Source organism: Xyrauchen texanus, chromosome 44 (assembly GCF_025860055.1).
Source record: "Xyrauchen texanus isolate HMW12.3.18 chromosome 44, RBS_HiC_50CHRs, whole genome shotgun sequence".
Taxonomy (NCBI): Eukaryota; Metazoa; Chordata; class Actinopteri; order Cypriniformes; family Catostomidae; genus Xyrauchen; species Xyrauchen texanus.
In genome coordinates this window covers 844,305-866,500 of record NC_068319.1, presented here as the reverse complement: position 1 = coordinate 866,500, position 22,196 = coordinate 844,305, and the positions used below count along the sequence as shown (strand labels likewise).

At 41.9% G+C, this 22,196-nt stretch overlaps 1 pseudogene; it reads left to right on the top strand.

The window, feature by feature from the left end:
- Positions 1-720: 720 nt before the first annotated feature.
- LOC127636315 (zinc finger protein GLIS3-like) overlaps positions 721-22,196 on the top strand; it is a 38,210-nt pseudogene continuing 16,734 nt past the window's right edge.

Below are 22,196 nucleotides of genomic sequence, written 5' to 3'. Positions count from 1 at the left end.
TATAACGTTTGATTGTTAAATGCGTTTATTTTACATGGTCGGAATATTTTCCGATAATTTAAACACATTTTAATGCTAGGTTAATTATAACATTTCCGACAATTAACATTTGCGTCATAATAAAACTGTTATTGCCTCGATCAAAGTTAACGATGTGTGTTTTCTTATAAAGACTTCGTGACGGAAGTAAACAACATAAAAACAACAAATGTATCCACACACACACACACACACGCACACATATATATATTAAATTAGCCGATTTAATTTGTCTTACCATTATATTATATGAAAGTTCAGACACAAAAATGCTCGCCTCGTAATATTGGTTCATTTTTGATACTGTTTAATTTATTTAATTTTCAATTCAGTTGATTTGTATTGCCTTTTTTTGTTTTGTTTTTGTTTTCATGTGTCAAAGCATCGATTAGACCTGCTACAGCTGCTTCAAACACTGTTCTGAATGTAGAAATCAAGCTTTATTGCTTCATCATGCTGCCGTTTGCCAAACCACAAAGTGCTTGTTACAGGGATTGCACCAGGGGCTTTTGTTTTGTTGTTCATTGTGTAGTTTGACCCTGTTTGTTATACTCACGCATCAACATGAGTTCTTAAAAGGTTTTATTAGTGATCTTTCAACAGTTTCAAATGTATGACACTTTATATCTCTGCAGCTGGAGATGCCGGTCAGTGTGTCCACTCATCAAAACAGTGACCGACATGAACATTAAAGGCTGTAATATGATGGTTTCTCCGTCCAGTATGACCCCATCGGTACCTCACCTGAGAGTTCACACGAGTCACACCACCTCGCCAGCACACCCTGCGGGCACTGGAGCCGATACGGGCGGAACGACACTTGGAAACGCTGTCTTTCTCCCTACCCTGAGTCTGCGCAGACAGGTGCTGACCAATGGCAAGCAGCGCGGAATGATGAGCTTTTCCACAGTCGTCATGGCAACACGCTGCATCCTTGCCATTCCCAAGCTCCTGCTACATCCGATCCAGCTTTCCAGACAATGGCACAAAAGGTGAAAAGCAAGAAAATTGAGAAATGATAGGAAAAGGGTACATTTCTGCACACTGCCGCTCATGTTCTGATATTAAAATATTAAAGGGACAGTACACCCAAAACTAAATTCTCTCATCATTTAATCATTCTCATGCCATCCCAGATGTGTGTGACTTTCTTTCTTCTGCAGCACACAAATTAAGATTTTTAGAAGAATATTTCAGCTCTGTAGGTCCATACAATGCAAGTGAATGGGGACCAGAACTTCGAAGCTCAAAAAAGCACATAAAGGCAGCATAAAAGCAATCCATAATACTGCAGTGTCCAATCCATGTCTTCAGAAGTGATATGATAGCTGTGGGTGAGAAACTAGTAAAAAAGAAACCTTTTTTACTATAAGCCAGGTCTCCTAAGCAACCAAATTGGCCCGGTTGCTAGGGAGGGTAGAGTCACATGGGGTAACATCCTCCTGGTGGTGATTAGTGGTTCTCTCAATGGGGCGTGTGGTGAGTTGTGTGTGGATCGTGGAGAGTAGCATGAGCCTCCACATGACTGTGAGTCTCCGCGGTGTCATGCACAACGAGTCACGTGATCAGATGCGCGGATTGACGGTCTCAGACGGGGACGCAACTGAGACTCGTCTTCTGCCATCATGAGACTGGTCTCTATAGATTCCTTTGGGCATTACGATGTCACCAATTTTGGCCATTGGTCATTTTGAATTTTGTAGTAAAACACTGTATTTTACAAATGCGTTGGTGTTTGGTTACAAAACTTGGCATTTATCATCAGCACTATCCCCTGAGCGTACCTATGAAGTTTGGGACCAGTGCCACCTTGTGGTTAAACATTGTAACACAACATTTATAAATGCTTGTAACGTTTGATTAATTTGACCTATTGTCCTGTGACTGCTCTCTAAAGGCCAACGTATACTTTGCGCACACGGTCCTCATCTGTGCGCGTCGCATGCGCGTCACATGTTCCTGCCATTGACTGTATTAAAAGAGTGTCACAAAGTAGTTGTAGTGCGCATGTGTCGAACTCGTTCCTATTTGTTCGCGGTCAGAAAAGTGTACTCTGTATAAAGGTAATGCAATTACCCGGGTGCAACCTGACCCAAAACGTGTAAAAACAAAGTATACCTGGGACTTATGGTTTCCGTGGGTCGGGGTCTGGGTAGCTCAGCGAGTATTGACGCTGACTATCACACCTGGAGTCGTGAGTTTGAATCCAGGGCGTGCTGAGTGACTCCAGACTGGTCTCCTTAGCAACCAATTTGGCCCGGTTGCTAGGGAGGATATAGTCACATGGGGTAACCTCCTCGTGGTCACTATAATGTGGTTCTCGCTCTCGGTGGGGCGTGTGGTGAGTTGTGTGTGGATGCCGCGAAGAATAGCGTGATGGCTCCACACGCGCTACATCTCCATGGTAACACGCCTAACAAGTCACATGATAAGATGCGCGGATTGACGGTCTCAGACGCGGAGGCAACTGAGATTCGTCCTCCACCACCCGGATTGATCCGCGTTCCAAATTTGGGGAGAAAAGGGATGAAACATTTTTTAAAAAGGTGAGTACGGCGATTTTGATGGCCAATTTTCCAAGGTCGGCCGTACTCCCTGTCTGCCATTTTTATTTAGTTGAAAACCTACTTTTTCAAACTCCTCCATGTCGCTCGTGTATCATCTAGGTCCACTCACGACAAAACGTTATCAAAAGCTCTTCGATAGACAAAACGGTTCACGAGTAGCGCACCAACGAATTTGATGGCAAGATGGCAAAAAGCATCTGAGGCTGTATCTCTTCAACGCTTTGACGTATTTTCATTAAACTTTGTGTGTGTCTTAATGACCACACCTCGACCGTACCACGCAAATTTGATGACTGCGCCACCTATTGGTCAAAAATGATAATTAATTCTATTAAAATTTTAGCAGTTTTAACTATGTTTTTCTTAAAGTATGATCACATGAAAGTCGAATGGAGACGCATTCGTAACATTTCTCTGAACATATTCTGCATTGTTCTCCCAAAAAATAACAGCACTGTTGATTTAATACCTCCAGCAGCTCGAGCATGTCTCCTGCACTAACCCTCCCGCTCATATATTTGATAATTAACCAAGCAGGAAGCTTGTGCCTAAATGAGCCATATGCAACCAAACGAGAGAGCAAAACTCGTTAGTACTTAACAGAGCAGAAAGGCTTCCTAGGCGTCCATGTTATAAGAGTTGCAAGAGTATTCATGTGTTTCTGTTTGATAGGGAGCAAACTAATTGTGTTTGAGGACAAAAGCTCTTTCAGTTCACGCAAAAGTGCAAATTCTGTCATCACTCACCTCCGTGATTTCCTGCATTATTTTCATTATTCAGTGGAATACAAAAACACAACATGATCTTTGGCCAACCAGAAGAGAAGTACGATGACATCCAAGAGGTCACGCGGGCCCATTAGGCCACAAACACAAGCTAGGACAACGTTGTCATGTGCAGTTCACGTGACACATTTCTCTCTATTGATAACAGACCTGTTGTGCATTGCAATCATCTTAATATGTCATTTGTAAACATGAACCTTTCTCCAAAATGACTACAATTGATTTTCCACAAAGGTTGAATTAGCAGCAATGATTATTCTCGACATGTTGCCGATGGGATTAATCGTAATCCTTTCTGCAGTTCAAGGAAGGAATATAAGTGCGTCTCAGCGGCAGAACGGCCCTCTGATCTCCTGAGAATGACTTCTGAAGAGCGATGTGGAGTTTGATTATAAGTTCTCTGCAGGAAATCGGTTTAGAGTGTTTTAGTGGCCGTTTGTCCTGCTACGTAATGGCTTGATTTTATTCCGACAGTCTGCACTTTAGGATCAAGTGACTGTGTGGCACTTCATCTTTTCACTCTTCGTATATGTGGAGCGGAGGGGGGCGGGGCCGGGTCGGAATATCGCGCGCCCGGTCCCCAATCGGCCTGATGAGGCGTGCGAGGGATAAAGGTGGCCGGTGACGATGGCTCGAGAGAGAGAGAATTACGGGCATGTCCATTGTGTGTGTTTGTGCTTTTGGTTTAAGTTCGCATTAAATTATGATTTATGTTGACAAGCCGGTTCTCGCCTCCTCCTTGCCCATCATTAACTGTGTTACAGTATAAAAACCCCAAACTCTGGTTCTGGTTCAAGTAAAACTCCATCCATCCATCCATCCATCTTCAACCGCTTATCCGAAGTCGGGTCGCGGGGGCAGCTGCTCCAGCAGGGGGCCCCAAACTTCCCTATCCCGAGCCACATTAACCAGCTCTGACTGGGGGACCCCGAGGCGTTCCCAGGCCAGTGTGGAGATGTCATCTCTCCACCTAATCCTGGGTCTTCCCCGAGGCCTCCTCCCAGCTGGACGTGCCTGAAACACCTCCCTAGGGAGGCGCCCAGGGGGCATCCTTACCAGATGTGGGCAAGTAAAACTCATCGAAGAGATTTTATATTTAATGCAGAAGTCAGAATAGTCGATGTTTCTCTCTCTCTCAGGATACTTGTCTTTGGGGATGAATAGGAAAGCGTTTGGCCCGTGTGGCAGTTCAAACCTGCAGGTGACGAGCAGCGCCATGCTGGTCCAGAGTTTGAGTCCGGTTTCTCCAGACGCTCCACCTCACTCGTTGGGCTTCGCTGTCCCCTTCGCAGATGGCAGGTAAAATCACACCTAAAAACACGAGTTCAAGTTGTAATTTCTTCCACTAGTGGCAAAACATGGAATTGCACAACGTGTAACAAGGAAACGTTACACTGATTTTCCATTGCATGTAAACACCACTGTTAACTACCGTTCTTACCGTCTTATCTGATGTACACGCGTGTTGCAGACGTGCCTTTTTGTGGTTTGACATCAAAAGTAGAGAATAGCATGACTGCACGATTTTGACATTGTCAAATGATTTATGATTTTTGGGAGTAATCAGCGTATTGGTGTCGTGTTTATTAACCTCCTGAGACCAGAGCGGGACTGCTGTGTGTATTTTCCATTCCCCTTTTTGATTTGTAACTAATAAACATGCAAAAATAAAAATAAAAATTTCCTAATAATTAATGTCCTCATATGTGGATTAAGAGATTAAGTTGTGAAATTTTAAATAACACTAAACTATAGAAATTATTATAATTTATTACGTGTCCAGGAGTGTTGATTATTCATGTTTATGAGATGTTAATCAGAAATTATCATAATTAATTCAGATTCACAGTATCGTCCAATCACTGGCAACCATGTTCAAATAAAATGATCCATTATAAATGTTGAATCTATGTACTGATGATCATCGTCCCATGTGTGTCAAACATGTTGAGTGATCCAAACATCATCTGCAGCCTGAAACTGAACTTTTGATCAGATTTTAGGAGTGAACGCACTTAACTGCATAGAGAGATATAGGATGCTCCCTTGCTCCCTATTTAGTGCATGACTTAACCTCCAGTGTGCTGTCTGTCTGCACTGGTCTCAGAACAGTTATAGAGAGCTATAGGATGCTCCCTTGCTCCCTATTTAGTGCATGACTGAACCTCCAGTGTGCTGTCTGTCTGCACTGGTCTCAGAACAGTTATAGAGAGCTATAGGATGCTCCCTTGCTCCCTATTTAGTGCATGACTTAACCTCCAGTGTGCTGTCTGTCTGCACTGGTCTCAGAACAGTTATAGGAGAGCTATAGGATGCTCCCTTGCTCCCTATTTAGTGCATGACTTAACCTCCAGTGTGCTGTCTGTCTGCACTGGTCTCAGAACAGTTATAGGAGAGATATAGGATGCTCCCTTGCTCCCTATTTAGTGCATGACTTAACCTCCAGTGTGCTGTCTGTCTGCACTGGTCTCAGAACAGTTATAGGAGAGCTATAGGATGCTCCCTTGCTCCCTATTTAGTGCATGACTTAACCTCCAGTGTGCTGTCTGTCTGCACTGGTCTCAGAACAGTTATAGGAGAGCTATAGGATGCTCCCTTGCGCCCTATTTAGTGCATGACTTAACCTCCAGTGTGCTGTCTGTCTGCGCTGGTCTCAGAACAGTTATAGAGAGCTATAGGATGCTCCCTTGATCCCTATTTAGTGCGTGACTTAACCTCCAGTGTGCTGTCTGTCTGCACTGGTCTCAGAACAGTTTGAAATGCAGCTTATTTTCATCATAACTCCATATAAAGCCTCTGAAAGACACATTTATCAGTGTTTAGATGAACTCAAGTGATAATGTACAGTAAATGTAGGATATTTGAACTGAATCTGAGCATACAGTCCACACATGTGGTCATTGTGTTTATCAGCGTGCCGTTTAATGATAAATAGCCTACATTTTTATCGGATTAAATTAGGTTTCTGACCAGATGTAGTTTTGTTGGAGTTTCTCTGCTGTGGTCAGCACCATGTTGTTTGGTCACATGATTCATGTGTCCAAAGTTTAACCCTTTACTGACAGCACAGAGTCTCCTGAACTGAGATCAGTCAGTTTAAATTAATTCAAATTATGTGTCCACACGTGTGCACGCGGGGTTAAAAACTATTAAAACTTGCCGACTCCTTTACTAGCATTTTTTTATTTGATTTTCTCCCAATTTGGAACGCCCGATTCCCAATGTGCTCCAAGTCTTCATGGTGTCGTAGTGACGAATCTCATTTCAGTCTGAATTCGGTCTGAGACCGCCAATCCGCGTGTCTTATCACGTGACTTGAGCGCGTTACCGTGGAGACGTAGCGCATGTGGAGGCTTCATGCTATTCTCCGTAGCATCCACGCACAACTCACCACATGCCCCACCGAGAGCTAGAACCACATTATAGCGACCATGAGGAGGTTACCCCATGTGACTCTACCCTCCCTAACAGCCGGGCCAATTTGGTTGCTAAGGAGACCTGACTGGAGTCACTCAGCACGCCCTGAATTCAAACTCATGACTCCAGGTGTGATAGTCAGTGGCAATACTCGCTGAGATACACAGACTTAAAAATTAAAAAATTATTAATTTTTCTTTATTTTCTGGTTGGATCAGTCACAAGCCAGGAACTAAATGTAGTTTTTATTGTCATTGCAGGTCTTTGCTGTCCAGAGAGTCTTTAGCTTCCACCACCCTCAGTTACCCCTACGGTTACCGTGTTTTACCACCGCTGGGGCTTCAGCCGTTGCCCAATCAGACTTCAGAAGTAGCTGATCTCAATCTTGTTCCCGGGACCTCCATGTCTGAAGCCACTAGCATCTCCAACCCCACGTCTCTCCCCCACTATCTCTTCAAAGACGAGTCCGGCAGTCCACGTCTCTCAGCGCGTTCCAAAAAGAGAGCCTTATCCTTGTCTCCTCTCTCTGATGGCATCGGCCTCGACCTCAACTCCATCATCAGAACCTCGCCCACGTCGCTGGTGGCGTACATCATCGGTTCTCGCACCTCGCCGGCCTCGCACCCCACTCCATCACCGCTGCAGTCGGACGTTTGCGGGCACCTGCTGGGCATCAGAAGAAGCTGCATCCCTCGTCCGAACCCTGGCAAACACGTTCCCAAAGACGTCCAGATGGAGAGCGGAGCTCGCCAACTTGATAGCGAGAACTTCCGCATGCAGCAGTTACAGGCGGTGGCCACCGTAGAAGACTAATTCACTAATTTAATGGTGGAGCACCAGCGTTTGCCCGGACAGGACATCCAAACTGCGACAACCAGCGCCGCCAACAGCTTGTCGCCCTCAATACAGCTGCAGTTTGAACTGGCCGCCATCATCCGGACACCCAGCCCACCCAGTGGTCCACCTCCGCCGTATCATGCCCATCAACATGTGCGAAGGTGTCACGGCGAGCTCCCGGCTTACGTTCAGAGCCCTGCGGTCTCTCAGACGCCTTCAAACAGCGTCAGGGTCCTTCCTCCAACTATCTGCCCAATGCTCGAGGAAGATGAAGGTGAAGCAGATGATTTGAACGATGGCCATTGCTGCCGTTGGCTCGATTGCGGTGGCGTTTACAGCCAGCGAGACGAGCTCGTCAAACACATCAAGAAGATCCATATTGACCAGCGCATGGGTGAGGACTTCACCTGTTTCTGGGCCGGATGCCCACGTGAACACAAGCCTTTCAACGCTCGATACAAACTCCTCATTCACATGAGGGTGCACTCCGGAGACAAGCCCAACAAATGTTCGGTACGCAACGTCCAAATAATACATATCTGTGTATATATATATATATATATATATATATAATGCACATCTATCTTCAGACTGACATTTGATTACAGTCCTGAAAAAAAAAAACTTATATTAAGTTTCACTTACTGCCCTCTGGATTAAACAGGTGGTACTACAAGCATTTCTCAGGAATCTTCCTCATTACGGTCCGGGGGCATATTGTGATTAATTGCGTAATTTTTTTTAACACGTTAATAATTATTAAATAAATGTAAACTTATTATTATTTTTAATTTATTTTTAATTAATTTTTTACCATAATTTCTTTTTTTTTCCACAAATATAATTAAGTGTTATGTGGGGTTTAGTGCATTGCTATGCGATTGCTAGGGAGTTGTGGTTGTTTTCTAGGGTGTTGCTATGCGGTTGCTAATGTGTTATGTGGGGTTTAGTGCATTGCTATGCGATTGCTAGGGACTTGTGGTTGTTTTCTAGGGTGTTGCTATGCGGTTGCTAATGTGTTATGTGGGGTTTAGTGCATTGCTATGTGATTGCTAGGGACTTGTGGTTGTTTTCTAGGGTGTTGCCATGCGCTTGGTAATGTGTTATGTGGGGGTTAGTGCATTGCTATGTGATTGCTAGGGAGTTGTGGTTGTTTTCTAGGGCGTTGCCATGCGCTTGGTAATGTGTTATGTGGGGGTTAGTGCATTGCTATGCGATTGCTAGGGAGTTGTGGGTGTTTTCTAGGGTGTTGCTATGCGGTTGCTAATGTGTTATGTGGGGTTTAGTGCATTGCTATGTGATTGCTAGGGAGTTGTGGTTGTTTTCTAGGGTGTTGCTATGCGGTTGCTAATGTGTTATGTGGGGTTTAGTGCATTGCTATGTGATTGCTAGGGAATTGTGGGTGTTTTCTAGGGCGTTGCTATGCGGTTGCTAATGTGTTATGTGGGGTTTAGTGCATTGCTATACGATTGCTAGGGATTTGTGGGTGTTTTCTAGGGTGTTGCTATGCGGTTGCTAATGTGTTATGTGTGGTTTAGTGCATTGCTATGCGATTGCTAGGGAGTTGTGGGTGTTTTCTAGGGTGTTGCTATGCGATTGCTAATGTGTTATGTGGGGTTTAGTGCATTGCTATGCGATTGCTAGGGAGTTGTGGGTGTTTTCTAGGGTGTTGCTATGCGGTTGCTAATGTGTTATGTGTGGTTTAGTGCATTGCTATGCGATTGCTAGGGAGTTGTGGGTGTTTTCTAGGGTGTTGCTATGCGATTGCTAATGTGTTATGTGGGGTTTAGTGCATTGCTATATTATGTTGACATGCTTTACTTGTTTTCTTCTTTCTGTAGATGCGTGCAGCATTAGGCTACATTTATAGTCTTTTCATGAAGGGAGAAACTCTACTCAAGGTTGAAAATGGGACGTTTGTTTTATTGCTAGATTTAGCGACGTCTAAGCATTTATAATCACTATAAAGAGATCAACAGAAACAACGATCCTGAAGATATAATCAGTAGAGTTTGTGGAGAGGTTAGTCAGTATTTTACTTCATCTTTGAGTTTTTCTCTTCTCTTTTATCTGTAGCCATCAGCTAATTAGTGATTATGTGATAACATGGGAGTTTGTGCAATTATGCAGTTATTAAAAAGGAACAAAAGCCTCGTGTTTAAGAGCTGGCACAAACACAGCAGCCTCCCGCCGTACACTTCAATCAACTGGACATGTTGTCAACGGCCAATAAACTGCCAGTGTGCGGGACGCGTTCAGTCGTGGGGAAACTTTGAATATTGTAAACTGAACTGATCACCCGATTAACTTGATTTTTGAACTATATTTTTACATAACATTGACATTTACATTTATGCATTTGGCAGACACTTTTATCTAAAGTGACTTACAGAGCCCTTATTACAGGGACAATCCCCCCGGAGCAACCTGGAGTTAAGTGCCTTACTCAAGGACACAATGGTGGTGACTGTGGGGATCAAACCAGCAACCTTCTGAGTACCAATGTATTATACAGAGCACTTATTACAGGGACAATCCCCCCGGAGCAACCTGGAGTTAAGTGCCTTACTCAAGGACACAATGGTGGTGACTGTGGGGATCAAACCAGCAACCTTCTGAGTACCAATGTATTATACAGTGCACTTATTACAGGGACAATCCCCCCGGAGCAACCTGGAGTTAAGTGCCTTACTCAAGGACACAATGGTGGTGACTGTGGGGATCACACCAGCGACCTTCTGATTACCAGTTTACCAGTTATGTGCTTAGACCACTACACCACCACCACTCCATTTAAAGCATGTAGCAAACGCTCGTATCTGTTTGCTCACGCAAAACTCACCACTGCAATGTTATGGATTTGTGTTTGATTGCTAGGTTGTCGCTAGGGGTGTTCTGAGTATTTTCTTGCATGTTGCTATGCGGTTGTTAAGGTGCTTTAGGTGGTTGCTAGGGCATTTCTAGTTTCATACTAATCCAACCAACTTCCTATTGGTCAACGAGGCGAATTCGCCTGTGAAAGTTTATCAAATTTATTTCAGTTTTTTTGGGGGGTTCTCCCCTTTTTCTCCATAATTTGGAATGCCCAATTCCCAGTCCTCGTGGTGGAGTAGTGACTCGCCTCAACCCGGGTGACGGAGGACGAATCTCAGTTGCCTCCACATCTGAGACCGTCAATCCGCGCATCTTATCACGTGACTTGTTGAGCGTTTTACTGCGGAGACGTAGCGTGTGGAGGCTTCCCGCCGTATACCGCGGCATCCACGCACAACTCGCCGCATGCCCCACCGAGAGCGAGAACCACATTATAGCGACTACGAGGAGGTTACCCCATGTGACTCTACCCTCCCTAGCAACCGGGCCAATTTGGTTCCTTAGGAGACCCGTCTGATAATTCGAACTACCCAGTCCACGTGAAATCCGCAAAGTCCTTCGTGCTGTATTCAAGATCGTGAATACATTCCCATAGAAACGACTGTTTCTCATCCGTGGAATTTCACCATGCGAAAGTGAATGTGACCACGCCTTAAAGGTGCAGTACGCTATTTTAGACGTTCTGGAATGTCCACAAGCTGAGCCGTTGGATTAGCCACGCCTCCTTCTATCCATACCCCGCCCTCTAAAGATACCCAATGAGCTTTATTGAGACCGAACAACACCAGTGAAATAGCGCCCTCAACTGGCAACTGTTATGAACAGCATGGCATAAAAATGGCATCAAGCCTCAATAATTCGCTGCAACAAAAATACTACGAGAACACGCAAAATGATTGACAGGCAGAAAGCGTCAGAGAAGCAGCACATATTTGTTTGCTGTTTACAGAGTCTACAGCAGTCACAGAGACCGGTGAGGTATCACCAGATATTTTCTTAGACTTATAAGCTTGTTCTTAGACTTCTAGTCTCTTCAGAGAGAATTTCAGCACAGCCAAAAATATTCATCACAGGTCTAGTACGGCGTCTTGAATGATTCGACTGGTGAACAGACACATGTGACAGTGCATCACAATGACACAGATCTGACGTCCTGCATAATCACAGACATGTTCCAGCATGCTCAGTCACATGTCACTCATAATGTCAGTCACATGTCACTGCTTAATTCATGTATGCATACTGATAAACAACACACGGTCTGGACACATTCAGTGCAGATCTCACAAAACCTGTCAGGTACATGTGCAGGTAACATTTCATGCCAAAATCACAAGAAAGTAGCCAGAAATTGTGGGTCTGTTCCAAAACACAGTGAGCTGCCTTTGCTGTATCTTGCCGACATAGGCAGCTGTCGTCTATGGCAGCGTGTTTACTGAAATGATGCCTCATAAGAGAGCGATTTGGAAAAAGCGCTCGTCACGCATAGCGCACGCGAGATTCGACTCGCAGCTGATTTAAATACAGGTGATGCTATGGGAACAACGCAATACTCTAATGGGCATAAATATGCATAATAAAACACATTTGGGGTCAAATAGTCAGCGTTCTATGACATAAAATTTTTTTTTAGCGATACTTTGTTACTAATTACCTATCTAAAATTGTAATCAGATTACTTTATGGATTACTTTGCGGAAAGTAAACACATTACAAATTACTTTACTTTTAAGTTACTTAACTAGGGAGTTGTGGGTGTTTTCTAGGGTGTTGTTACAGTATTTGTCGAAAGCCGTATTCACATCAGTTCACATGCCATCATGCTTATGTCATGGGAGCACTCAGGTAAATTCGGCTTTCGTCAAATCCTGACTGGAAGCAATCTTTTATAATTTTGTGCTTAAATATCGATTCACTTTATCAATGTCACTGCTGGAGATTGGATGGATTACTTTGTGCCTTTGAAGCTAGTTCGAATCCCGATCAGAGCAGGTTGAGCAGGACTGATTACACAAGGGTGTTGTGGGTGGTTGCCAGGGTGTTGCTATGCGCTTGCTAAGGTGTCTATTCAGATTCCTGAATAAAATGTGAGTGGTGTTTTTAGTGCATTGCTATACAGTTGCCAGGGTGTTGCTATGTGGTTGCTAAATTGATTTTAGTGTATTATTATATAGTTGAAGTGATTTTTAGTGCACTGCTATTCAGTTTCTAGGATAATATGGGTGGTTGCTAGGGTGTTGCCCTGTGGTTGCTCAGGTGTTATGTGGGTTTTAGTGCATTGCCATGTGGTTGCTAAGGTGTTGTGGGAGGTTGCTAGGGAGTTGTGGGTGTTTTCTAGGGTGTTGCTATGCGGTTGCTAATGTGTTATGTGTGGTTTAGTGCATTGCTATGCGATTGCTAGGGAGTTGTGGGTGTTTTCTAGGGTGTTGCTATGCGGTTGCTAATGTGTTATGTGTGGTTTAGTGCATTGCTATGTGATTGCTAGGGAGTTGTGGGTGTTTTCTAGGGTGTTGTTACAGTTTTTGACGAAGGGACGTATTTACCCGAGTGCTCCCGTGACATAAGCGCGTTGGCACATTCCTTCGATTCATTGGTTGTGTATCTGTTAAACATCAGTTCACATGTCATTATGCTTATGTCACGGGAGCACTCGGGTAAATTCGGGCCTTCGTCAAATCCTGACTGGAAGCAATTTTTTATAGTTAAAAAGTGCTTAAATTTTGTGCTTAAATATCGATTCGCTTTATCAACGTCACTGCTGGAGATTGATGGATTACTTTTATGCGAACTAATTGCGCTTTTGTGCCTTCGATGCTAGAGAGCAGGTTGAGCAGGACTGGTTATACAAGGGTGTTGTGGGTGGTTGCCAGGGTGTTGCTATGCGCTTGCTAAGGTGTCTGTTCAGATTCCTGAATAAAATGTGAGTGGTGTTTTTAGTGCATTGCTATACAGTTGCTAGGGTGTTGTGGGAGGTTGCCAGGGTGTTGCTATGTGGTTGCTAAATTGATTTTAGTATAGTTGAAGTGATTTTTAGTGCACTGCTATTCAGTTTCTAGGATAATATGGGTGGTTGCTAGGGCATTGCTATGTAGTTGCCAAGGTGTTTGAAGAGGTTTTTAGTGCATGGCTATGTGGATGCTAGGGTGTTGTGGGAGGTTGTCAGGGTGCTGCTAAGTAATTGCTAGGGTGTTGCTATGTGGTTGCTCAGGTGTTATGTGGGTTTTAGTGCATTGCCATGTGGTTGCTAGGGTGTTGTGGGAGGTTGACAGGGCATTGTTGTGTGGTTGCTAGGGAGTATGTGTGTTTTCTAGGGTGTTGCTATGCTGTTGCTAATGTGTTATGTGGGGTTTAGTGCATTGCTATGCGATTGCGAGGGAGTTATGTGTTATGTGGGGTTTAGTGCATTGCTATGCGATTGCTAGGGAGTTGTGGTTGTTTTCTAGGGTGTTGCTATGTGATTGCTAATGTGTTATGTGGGGTTTAGTGCATTGCTATACGATTGCTAGGGAGTTGTGGGTGTTTTCTAGGGTGTTGTTACAGTTTTGAGTGCTCCCGTGACATAAGCGCATTGAATTGTCAAACAGAACATTTTCTCCGAACTCACGCTGTCAGTCGTTAATGATTTCAATTCTTTAATCTTCCCATTCCATCCAATTGACGTATAATGATTATATTATCATCTAATACATCACTGTACACTAGTAAAGCCACTGCACGTTTTCGTAAAGGTATATAAATGTATATGTGTGCTTTTGAGTTCATACTGTATAAATGGCAAACCTGAATATCTGTCTGTTTCTTACTCTCTTCACACATGACGCTTGTGTTTCTGATCTGACAGGAACTGTGGCGTCTTAAATCAGCTGTAAGGAGGGACACTACAGTAGCGCTAGACACAAAGCCGCTCTAATCTCTCTGTTAAGAGCGTTCTCTTGTGTCAGTAATGATGTGTCTTTTTTCATGTAAAATGGGATCACAAATGAGCTTCTTACCACATAACAGATCCGATCTCAAACAATAGAGCTTCAAACGATTGTCACTTCTGAAGACATAAAATACAACGAGTTGCGTTTGTTTTGATAGTGTGAAAGATCCTTCCGCCATGATTCTGATCGACCTTTCACTTCAATACTTAAATAATAAGAACATAAAAAGGCTGTATGTTCTGCTTTATCATATAAGTGAATGCAACAGTGTATCACTTCAAATAATAAACCCTGTTGAGAGACATCAATCACTGCGAAATACAATTTTCTTAATCAGTAGTTTTTCTCATGTTTCAGTTCACAAGATAAATGTACTTGAGAAAGAAAAGTTACTAAGACTTGTTTTTCATGAAGCAAGCATAAATCTAACAACATTTATGGATGCTTTTGGAGTAAGAAAATACATGTATGGTAACCCTTTAAGCTTGGATGGGCCTGTGAGAATTTACTTTATCAAAATATGATTATCTAACACAAAATAGGTGTCGTTTGAAAGATTAGAAGTGCAATAATATTGTTATGATCCCTTGTTGTCTGCCCCGTGTTTTGTGTTTCACTCGTCACTGATCACATTCCATGTCACGTTTTCCTTGTTGTCCGCCCCTTGTTTCACTGTCCTTGTAAAACTACATTTCCCACCATTCCCGGCCCTCACTGCCAGCACTGTGTTATTGTCCACACCTGATTGTTATTTTGTCATTATCGTGTCTGTTTATTTAAACCCCGCTGTTTCCTCCTTCCGGGGTCAATCGTTGTTGACTATTATCGTTTCATGTTCTCTGCTCCTGGTTGTTCCTCAAGTTTGTCAACGTTTGTTCTAGATGTTATATTTCTGTATATTGTTTTGTGCTTTAGTTCATTTTCCCATTGTGGACCTTTTCTTTCGTTCCTGTGTTTCTTTATTTGTCAATAAACCGCATTTAGATCCGAATTCCCCGTCTGCCTTCTCATGCTTTCTACAAAAGCATAACAAATATGCACAGTGCATGTTATTGCAATCAGTAAAGGATGTAAAATACAACCAGACTATTTGTTTTACTCACAGACAAAAATATAGCGAGTAACAGCTAAATATGTGTCTTTGACTATTATGTTGGTGTTGCTTATTTGCCGCATTTTTGCTTATAACTTCACGAAGATAAAACAGAATATAGTGTCCACACACAAGATCAGATGTATAGATCATTAGATAATCCACATGAAGCACAATGTTACATATGACCACCAGGAGATGGCGCCAAATACACGACACAGACTCAATGATGACTCAAATGACACAGAATGAAACTCATTCTGTGTAATCTCATGACTAAAATCATGTCTGCATGCTATGCAAACCTTTAGTCATTGTTGTGTTTGCATGTGGAATTAGTTCTTATGTACAATTATTATCTTTTATTTGTTTGGAGATGTTTTTGGACACTATGATCAATTATATTTGTAATGTTGTAACTTTTGATTGATTGGTCGCATCAACGCTAAATATTTCTCAGATACAAGTGCTTTGAAACATGCAGATAAATCTGAAGTGTTACATTTTGGTCATTTATATTAAAAATACATTTACACTGCACATATTATTGCAATCAGTAAAAACATCAAAGTGATCAAATAGTCATGTGTCATATGTTGTTGGAAAGATCTTAAAGAGTAAAATACAACCAGACTATTTGTTTTACTCACAGACACAAATATAGCGTGTAACAGCTAAATATATGTCTATATTGACAATAATTGTGTTACTTAAGTGCCACGTTTTTGCTTATAATGTAATGAAAAAAAAAACAGAACGTATAATATCACGCATCATTATTTAGAGTCTGTGATTATCTTTCAATCGAGTCCACACACAAGATAATCAGATGTATAGATCATTAGATAATCCACATGAAGCACAATGTTACATATGACCACCAGGAGATGGCGCCAAATACACGACACAGACTCAATGATGACTCAAATGACACAGAATGAAACTCATTCTGTGAAATCTCATGACTAAAATCATGTCTGCATGCTATGCAAACCTTTAGTCATTGTTGTGTTTGCATGTGTAATTAGTTCTTATGGACAATTATTATCTTTTATTTGTTTGGAGATGTTTTTGGACACTGTGATCAATTATATTTGTAATGTTGGAACTTTTTGATTGATTTGTCGTATCAACACAAAATTTGATTTGAATACAGTTGACATACAGTTCCTGAAATGGAAATCTTTAAAAACACCTTCAGAGCTTAAAGGGTTAACATCTTGCATCATTTTGCATAATGTTGTTTTAGAGATGTTGATATTTATATTGTAAAACAAGCAAAAATACTGATAAAGAAAACGCTGTGCGCTGACTCGTGGACTTGATCTAAATGCTAATGAAAAAGTTGCAGTTGTGTTGGTGATGCCAGGCCCTGGCATAAGGAGAGAGAGTAGAAATGTTACTCGCTGGACTGTTGGCACTTGGTGCATGGCGTGCTGCCACGACCTGTCAGGAGCTGGTGGTGACATTGTGAAGCACATTTGTGCCATGTTGCTGTCTATTCAGGCTGCTGTCTCTGTGAGCAGCCAACATAACTCTGAGCATTATTAAATAAAGTATGTCTGAAAGGTCCTCTAGTGTTCAAACACGCCTGTGGACGCTCTGGACGTCTGGCGCTGGATGCCGGCAGATGCGCCCTCTGTTTCTCAGCAGTCCTGATCTGAATGCTTATTGATTGGGTAGCTCTCTGTAGTCTGCTTGTTGGTGCTGAACAGCTGGGATAGTTAAGGTGTAGTTTAGCACCTTGATGATTAAATGGTAATTAAGCTTGTTGTTGTTATAATTTCTGACTTAAATGGCTCTAGTCAGGGGGCTGAGAGGAGTAAATGTTCTCAAAGAAATTTGTATCTGCTTGTAGGGAAAAAAAGGGACAGGCCAGAAAATTATTTACGTTTTACTGTAGAAATATTTTTTAGGAAACAAGTTTCCTGAATAAAATGTGTTTGGTGTTTTCAGTGCATTGCTAAGTGGTTGCTAGGCTGTTGTGGGAGGTTGCCAGTGCGCTGCTATGCAGTTGCTATGATAATCTGGGTGTTTTCTAGTGCGTTGCTATGTGGCTTCTAAGATGTTAAGATGTTTTAATGCATTTCTAAGCCATTGCTACATTATTGTGGGAGGTTGCCAGTGCATTGTTATGTGGTTGCTAAATTGTTTTTAGAGTATTACTATGTGGTTGAAGTGATTTTTAGTGCATTGCTATACAGTTTCTAGGGTAATGTGGGTGGTTGCTAGGGCTATGTGGTTGACATGGTGTTTGAAGAGGTTTTTAGTGCATGGCTATGTGGTTGCTAGGGTGTTGTGGGTGGGTTCTATGGTGTTGCTATGTGGATGCTCAGGTGTTATGTGGGGGTTAGTGCATTGCTATGCAATTGCTAGGGAGTTGTGGGTGTTTTCTACGGTGTTGTTATCTAGTTGCTAGGGAGTTTTGGGTGGTTTCTAGGGCATTGCTATGCGTTTTCTAGGGTGTTTACTAGGGTGTTTACTAGGGTGTTGCTATGCAGTTGCTAAGCTGTTTGAAGTATTGTTTAGTGCATTGCAATGTGGTTGCTAAGGTGTTGTGGGAGGTTGCCAGGGCGTTGTTATGTGGTTGCTAAGGAGTTGTGGGTGTTTTCTAGGGTGTTGCTTTGTGGTTGCTAATGTGTTATGTGGGGGTTAGTGCATTGCTATGCAATTGCTAGGGAGTTGTGGGTGTTTTCTATGGTGTTGTTATCTGGTTGCTAGGGTGTTTTGGGTGGTTGCTAGGGTGTTGCTATGCGGTTGCTAAGGTGTTATGTGGTTTTTAGTGCATTGCTATGCAGTTGCTAGGTTGTCGTGGGTGTTTGCCAGGGTGTTTCTATACGGTTGCTGTGGTGTTGTTGGAAATATTTTAGTTGACAAAAAACATGAGTTATGGAAAATTAGATGCGAATAAGGAGCTTAATACAGTGCATGCCACATTTGATATTGATATGATTTTTTTCTCAAAGAAGTGACAGAAGAAGAAGTAATCACCGGTAAACAACAGGAGACAACAGTGGATGTGTACCTCAAGAACACATGTGCACTTGTATAGGGTTAGGGTTAGGGTGTTGCTATGTGGTTGCTCAGGTGTTATGTGGTTTTTAGTGCATTGCTATGCATTTTCTAGGATGTTTACTAGGGTGTTGCTATGCAGTTGCTAAGGTGTTTGAAGTATTATTTAGTGCATGGTGGTTTCTTAGGTGTTATGTGGTTTTTAGTGCATTGCCATGTGGTTGCTAAGGTGTTGTGGGAGGTTGCCAGGGCATTGTTAAGTGGTTGCTAGGGAGTTGTGGGTGTTTTCTAGGGTGTTGCTATGTGGTTAGGGTTAGGGAGACAACAGTGGATGTGTACCTCAAGAACACATGTGCACTTGTATAACTCGAGTCTGAAGGACTATGATGACTAGGAAAAAATATTGATTTTACTATGCATCACAATCTTAATTTGAATGTTCCCATAACGATTCTTAAATCCCAAGATTGAGCTTATACTCTGTGCAACCCATCACTAGGAAATCAAATGATATACAAAAATGTATATATTTGGCAACTGGCTGGTAAAAATAAATCCTTTAACTGCGTGTTGAGAGTAAAAGTTGTTCCGTACAATGTGTGTCCAAAGATGAGATCCACGCAACCCATTTGTCATTGAATAATGTCTCTTTTAATATCTTTTCTGTTCTCTACAGTCAGTTATTGATCAAAAACAACTAAAATAAACATTTGATCCCAATCACGAATAGCACAGATGAGATAAAGCCATTCGAGACGCTGTTTACAGAAATGCTGGTTTTCTTAAAGAGATGGTACCGGTTTTCTACAAATCAATGAAAATACTTGTAAATAGTATAAGTTATGCATTAAATATAAAACGTGTAACAAAATATCATTATTTCAATATAATCTATGCATGCAAAATGGACATTATAAGCAAAATATCCCCTTGTGAATAGATATCGAGAGCTTGTGAATGGGAATCAAATCGGGAAATCTGTATCAATATCCAGCCCTAATAATGACATCTGAAAAAGTCTTCACTTAATCACCACCACGAATTAAAATGCATCGTTAGAATTCATTATGATTGAAGTTAGTGATCTTTATGCACAAATATTGGAAAGATGACAACGTGTGTGTGTGTGTGTGTGTGTGTGTGTGAACAAACTTCAGAATGGCTGTCTTTCTCCCGCTGCTTTTAAAAACAATCCCGTTTAATCCTGATCCCAGACACTCGGCATCTCAAACAAACAGCATGTAATGAGGCATGACCCTCGAGTACTCCACACAACTAAACGCCAGACTGGAGTAGAACGAGGAAACATCACCTCAGCCAATGAAATGCAAGGAAAAAAAGAACAGAATTCCTCTTATTTATTTCCAGTTAGTCCTGAACTTACGACTGTCGTCTGCTTTTTCTGATGATAATAAACTAATGCAAATAGTCCCTTTGCACAACAAACACTCAGTTTAGCATTTGAAACTGAATGAGGGTCGTTAGAACCGAAATTAAAGTCAAGAAAAACAGGCAATTAATAAACCCAACACACTGAATTAAATATGATGAGTTCTGTGCTCAGGAATATCAGATATCTGTGAAGTCATTTTTCTGATGATATATTTATGTGCGAAAGAAGTTTGTTCACAACATTTTGACATCCGTGAGCGTTTTCTCCGGCATTCCTGTCTGGACATTAAACGGACAAAGATGATACAGTTTATATTAAAATGAAGCGAAATGACCCACAGATTTGTTGACATTTATTCAAAATGTTTTTTCGACTTTTGAGGGAATAAAGTCTCAAAATCCACATATGTGGACATCATGTTTATCAGCACGCTGATGTGCAATCAAAATGTGTTTTAAAGCCGAATATCAAACGAAATTAGAAACTCGCCTCTACTGTCAAACAGGTTTCAATGAAAATACTAAAATACTTTCTCACCAGAGGCACTTCTGTTGGCGCTGCGTCTGTAAGAGTGCTTCAAGGTAATCAATGTCATGCTGTTGTGTCATGTGACTCGGTGCAGCAGAAGTTTAACCCTTAAATGACAGTCTAGAGTCTTGTGAACAGAATTCAGTCAATTTAAATTCATTTCAATTATGAGTTGCATATAGTGAAGCCAAAATACAACATTTAACTCACCTTCATGTTGTTCCAAACTAGTATAAAATTCTTTCTTCTGTGAAACACAAAAGAGTTATTAGGCAAAATCAGTCACCACTCAAAGGAAAGTTATACAGGTTTGGAACAACACGAGAGTGACTAAACGATGACTGAATTGGAACAACACGAGAGTGAGTAAATGATGACCGAATTGGAACAACACGAGGGTGAGTAAATGATGACCGAATTGGAACAATACGAGGGTTAGTAAATGATGACTGAATTGGAACAACACGAAGGTGAGTAAATGATGACTGAATTGGAACAACACGAAGGTGAGTAAATGATGACTGAATTGGAACAACACGAATGTTAGTAAATGATGACTGAATTGGAACAACACGAGAATGAGTAAATGATGACCGAATTGGAACAACACGAGGGTGAGTAAATGATGACCGAATTGGAACAACACGAGGGTTAGTAAATGATGACTGAATTGGAACAACACGAAGGTGAGTAAATGATGACTGAATTGGAACAACACGAAGGTGAGTAAATGATGACTGAATTGGAACAACACGAGGGTGAGTAAATGATGACCGAATTGGAACAACACGAGGGTGAGTAAACGATGACCGAATTGGAACAACACGAGGGTTAGTAAATGATGACCGAATTGGAACAACACGAAGGTTAGTAAGTGATGACTGAATTGGAACAACACGAAGGTTAGTAAGTGATGACCGAATTGGAACAACACGAAGGTTAGTAAGTGATGACTGAATTGGAACAACACGAAGGTTAGTAAGTGATGACTGAATTGGAACAACATGAAGGTTAGTAAGTGATGACCGAATTGGAACAACACGAGGGTGAGTAAATGATGACTGAATTGGAACAACACGAAGGTTAGTAAGTGATGACTGAATTGGAACAACACGAGGGTTAGTAAATGATGACCGAATTGAAACAACACGAGAGTGACTAAATGATGACCGAATTGGAACAACACGAGGGTTAGTAAATGATGACCGAATTGGAACAACACGAGGGTTAGTAAATGATGACCGAATTGGAACAACACGAAGGTTAGTAAATGATGACTGAATTGGAACAATTGGAACAATGATGACTGAATTGGAACAACATGAGTGTGAGTAAATGATGACTGAATTGGAACAATTGGAACAATGATGACTGAATTGGAACAATTGGAACAATGATGACTGAATTGGAACAACATGAGGTTGAGTAAATGATGACTGAATTGGAACAATTGGAACAATGATGACTGAATTGGAACAACATGAGTGTGAGTAAATGATGACTGAATTGGAACAATTGGAACAATGATGACTGAATTGGAACAACATGAGGGTGAGTAAATGATGACGAAATTTCATCTAAACAAAGCCAAACTTATAACATGACAAAGTAGATTTCTCTCTGTCTAACAGCGACACACGGGCGGCACACGGGCGGCACACGGGCGGCACACGAGCGGCAAACGAGCGGCACACGAGCGACACATGCATCTGTGCCCATTCTGAC